Source organism: Arachis hypogaea, chromosome 12 (assembly GCF_003086295.3).
Source record: "Arachis hypogaea cultivar Tifrunner chromosome 12, arahy.Tifrunner.gnm2.J5K5, whole genome shotgun sequence".
In the NCBI taxonomy this organism is placed as follows: Eukaryota; Viridiplantae; Streptophyta; class Magnoliopsida; order Fabales; family Fabaceae; genus Arachis; species Arachis hypogaea.
In genome coordinates, this window is record NC_092047.1 from 92,263,064 (window position 1) to 92,268,334 (window position 5,271).

Here is a 5,271-nt window from a genome sequence, read left to right on the forward strand (position 1 = left end):
ACTAAATTAGATATTTGTTTTTATTTTTTATTTTTTTCTTTTATTTTATTTTGTACCGTGCCTCGAACTCCCTTCATTTTGACATAGGAAATTCTAACCTTCATGCTGTGATTTTTTATTTGTATTTGTGCATGCAAGGTAGTGAAGATTTCACGCCTCTCTAATTTGATCCAGAAATAGAGAGAATACTAGCAGAATTAAGAAAAAAATCAATGGCTAGGAGAGAAGTAGAAGAGCAAGAAAGAATGGTAGAAGGTGACAACAATGGCAGGAGAACTCTAGGTGACTATACCACACCTACCACTAATAGATGTAAAAGTAGTATAGTGACATCTAGCATCCAAGCCAACAACTTTGAGTTGAAGTCCTCACTCATTCAACTGGTACAGCAGGAGCAGTTTGGTGGTAACTCCTAGGAAGATCCTAATATCTACATAGCTAGTTTTCTGCAGTTATGTGACACTGTCAAGAGTAATGGAGTTTCCACAGAAGCCATAAGACTGCGTCTATTCCCATTTTCATTGAGAGATATAGCAAAGTAGTGGTTTCATGCACAACCTCTAGAAAGCATAGCAACGTGGGAGGATTTAGTTAGTAAATGTTTAGCTAAATATTTTCCACCACAGAAGTTGGCTCGATTAAGAAATGATATTAATTCCTTCTTCCAGAAAGATAGAGAATCACTCTATGAAGTCTGGGAAAGATATAAGGAGATTTTAAGAGAGTACCTTCATCATTCATTTTCGGAGTGACTACAAATTCAAAATTTTTATGATAAAGTCTCTCAAACCTCTAGAATCATGATTGATGCATTAGTAGGAGAATCATTGCACAGAAAGACACCTAAAAAAGTTTGGGAATTGATTGAAACAATAACATCCAATAATTACATGTACTCAACTGAGAGAATAATGAAGAGAGGAGTGATGTGGTTGAACACACTGAACACACTCTTAGCACAAAACAAAGTCATGTCTCAACAACTCACTTCACTCACTAAACAAATAGGACAAATGCAAGTTTCCGCCATTGAGACACAAGTTATCATCTATGAATAATGTGGAGGAGCTCATAAAAATGAATAATCTGAACTATTTAAGGACGTCTAACCTTCAACCGAGCAAGTGAAATATATGGAAAATTATTCAAGACCACAAAATGATCCTTTCTCAAACATATAATCCTGGATGGAGGAACTACCCAAATTTTGGTTAGGAGAATCAAGGATAGGAAAACCTCAATGCTTCGTACCAATAGCAAGCACCTCATGTGCAATCACAAAATCCTCAGAAACCTTCATCTCTTGAGATTTTCATGAAAAAATTATCTCAATCAACCTCCATGTTTATTCAATAGACTTCTAATTTTATGCAAGAAATATGAGCAAACTTCAAATATTAGGAAGCTTTCTATAAGGAACTTGGAGGTGAAAGTGAGACAAATTGCTAAACAATTAGCAGAAAAAACCAACAAATTCTTTCTCAAGTTATAGAGTACCTAATCTTAGAGAGAAATTCAAGGGTATTAATCTTAGGAGTTGAAGAATGGTTAGTAAAGAATCTCCAAAGAACAATGAAGAACAAGCTGAGAAAACTTTAGAAACAAAAAAGGAGAAGGAACTAGAGAAGAACAACACTCCTACACCTAAAGTCAAGAAAGAGAATGCAAAAGAGAAGACCTATGCACCTAGACTTCCATTCCCTCAAAGATTACAGAAGCATAATTAAGAAAAACAATTTTCTAAATTCTCGGAAGTGTATAGAAAGTTGCAGAATAACATTTCCTTCGCAGAAGTTTTAGAGTAAATGCCTCTCTATGCTAAATTTATGAAGATTTAAGAAACTATTATCCAATAAAAGAACTCTCAAAGAAGACGAAATAATGATACTCACCAAGAAATGTAGTGCCATCATCCAAAGAAAACTATCACAAAAATTAAAAGATCCAAGAAGTTTTCAAATTTCTTGCACCATTGGAGACATCACCATTGAAAAGGCACTATGTGATTTAGGGACAAGCATTAATTTGATGCATTTGTCCGTGATGAGAAAGCTACAAATAAAAGAAGTAAAGCCAACAAGGATATCTCTACAATTGTCAGATAGATCAATAAGGTTTTTACATGGAGTAGTGGAAAATGCCTTGGTCAAAGTGGAAAAATGCATCTTCCTTGCAGATTTTTTAATCCTTGATGTGAAGGAAGATGAAGATGCTTCAATCATCCTAGGGAGGCCATTCTTAGCCACAGGATGAGCTCTCATAGACGTCCAAAAGGGTGAGTTAATATTGAGGGTTCATAATGAACAAATGGTCTTTAATATCTTCAAAGTCATGCAGTCTCCAAGTGAAACAAAGAGTTGCATGAGAGTTGATTTAATTGATCTATTAATTCAAGAAATTCTTGATGAAGAATCTCTTGTAAACTCTTTGGAAACTCCATGGTACCCATGTTCTGAAGCAATGGAAGAATTGGAAGTAGTGAATTCAATAGAAAATACACCTATGTCCACCTCATTCATGCAAGAAGGAACAAACAACACCAAGAAGAAAGATGATAAAGGGCAAGACCCACCTAAACTGGAGTTGAAACCCTTACCTCAAACTTTCAAGTATGCATTTTTTGGAGCTAATAAAACTTATCCTGTTATTATAAATGCCTCATTGAGTGAAGTAGAAGAGGAAGGATTATTGCAAGTGCTGAAGGAACACAAGACTGCCATTGGATGGACAATCAGTGATCTCAAGGGAATAGTCCCCACGATGTGCATGCACAATATTTTATTAGAGGATAATTCTAAACCAGTTGTACAAACACAAAGAAAGCTTAATCCAACAATGAATAAGGTTATTCACAAGGAAGAGATGAAGCCATGGGACGTAGGAATCATTTATCCTATTTCTGACAGTCTGTGAGTCAGTCTAGTGTAGGTTGTGCAAAAAAATGGAATCACGGTAGTTTCCAATAAAAAAATGAGTTAATTCCTACAAGAACAATTACAGGGTAGAGAATGTGCATTGTTTTTGAAAGCAAAACATGGCAACTAGGAAGGATCACTTTTCTTTGTCATTCATTGATCAAAAGCTGGAGAGACTAGCTGACCACACCTTTTACTGTTTCTTGGATGGATATTCAAGGCACAACCAAATTGTAGTTGATCATCTCGATCAAGAAAAGACAGTTTTCACATGCCCCTATGGATTTTGTGCCTACTTAAGAATGCCTTTTGGGTTGTGCAATGAATCCGCCACTTTTCAAAGGTGCATGCTTTTCATCTTCTCTGACATGGTAGAAAAATTCATAGAGGTATTCATGGATGATTTTTTTTTTGTATTTGGTGACACTTTGACACATGCTTAAACTAGTTGTCTTTAATTTTGAGAAGGTGTCAAGAAACAAACCTGATTCTGAATTGGAAAAAATGTCATTTTATGGTAATAGAGGGTATTGTTCTTGGACACTGAATCTCAACTAAAGGCATAGAGGTTGATAAAGCTAAAGTAGAAGTAATTGATAAATTACCATCATGAGTAAATTTGAAAGCAATTTGGAGTTTTCTAGGAAATGCCAAATTTTATAGGAGATTTCTAAAAGATTTTTCAAAAGTTGCAAAACCATTGAGTTGGCTTTTATTTAAAGATGCCTCATTTGTGTTTGATGAGGAATGTCTGCATACTTTTAAAACTCTGAAAGCTAAACTTGTGTATAATTATCCCACTAAATTGGTCTGCACCCTTTAAGTTAATGTGTGATGCCAATGACTACGCAATAGGCATAGTCTTGGGATAGAGAAAAGATAAGTTATTGCATGTCATTTATTATGCAAGTCGTGTCTTGAACGACATGCAAGAGAATTATTGGCTGTAGTGTTTACTTTTGATAATTCAGGTCATATTTAATTGGATAAAAAGTAATAGTTTACATTGATCACTCTACTCTCAAGTAGCTTTTGCCTAAGCAGGATGCCAAACTCAGGTTAATTAGGTGCTTAGAAAATCCTGTGGTAGACCATTTATCCAAAATCCAACCTAAGGAAAAGCAAGCACCTCAAATCCTAATCAATGAAAAATGTTCAAATTAGCAACTTTTGGATATCCAAGTGACTCCATGGTTTGCTGACATGGCTAACTATAAGGTTGGAAAGGTTATTCCAAAAGAATTGAATTGGAATCAAAGAAGGGAATTGGTTCATGATGCTTGTTACTTCCTATGGGATGATATTTACCTTTTCAAGAGATGCTCAGATAACATAATCAAGAGGTGTATCACCGAAGAAGAAGTACAAGGCATGTTATGGCATTGTCATGGTTTAGATTATGGCAGTCATTTTAGTGGAGAGAGGACATCAGCTAAGGTTCTCCAAAGTCATCTTTACTGGCCAACATTCGTGAAAGATGCACGAGCTTTTGTTGAGAGATGTGATAGATGCTAGAGAATTGGAAACTTGTCCAAGAGGAATGAGATGCCATAAAATTTCATCCTCGAGATAGAACTATTTGATGCATGGGAAATAGATTTCATGGGACTCTTCCCATCCTCATACTCTAACCTCTACATATTAGTGGCCATTGATTATGTATCTAAGTGGGTGGAAGCCATGCCATCACCCACTAATGATGCTAAAGTCATTATTGGATTTTTAAAAAAGACAATCTTCAACAGACTTGGTGTGCCAAGAACACTAATCAGTGATGGAGGAACTCACTTCTATAATAAACAATTGGAAGCTCTTCTTCAAAAATATAGAGTAAGGCTTAAGGTTGTAACTCCATACTATCCACAAACCAGTGGATACATTGAGGTGTCCAACAGAGAGTTCAATAGAATTCTGGAGAAAACAATGAATATGCTTCTAGCAAGGATTGGTCCACACTACTAGAAAACTACTTGTTATAGACAGATATTTCTGACATATTTTATCCTACGAAAATATAGACATATTTTGAGAAGGAATTTTTTGTCAAAAACAAAGGAAAATGAATTATCATAAATTACAGACGGAAAAGAGAATCTGTCAATAATTCTGTCGAAAAAATTATTTTTTTCATGGAAAATAGTTATCGACAGAAAATCCGTCGGTATTTAAATGAATAAAAACACTGCATTTTATTAAATTATTACAGACAGAAAATCCGTCTGTAATTTAAAATATTCCGTCAGAAAATATTGAGTTTAACCTAACTTTACCCCCACCCTATCGAGCTCAATTCACACTCCACACAAATCAAACGAGCTTGTTCTTCGCTCCGTCAACAAGCTGCTTCTTCTCTCCG

The 5,271-nt window shown here is 35.3% G+C and overlaps 1 non-coding gene across 1 annotated transcript; it reads right to left on the minus strand.

Moving 5' to 3' along the window:
- Positions 1-637: 637 nt before the first annotated feature.
- On the minus strand, positions 638-742 carry LOC112731956 (small nucleolar RNA R71). The gene has a single exon (XR_003167703.1). It is a non-coding gene; the product is annotated as a small nucleolar RNA R71 (small nucleolar RNA).
- Between the last annotated feature and the right edge of the window lie 4,529 nt (positions 743-5,271).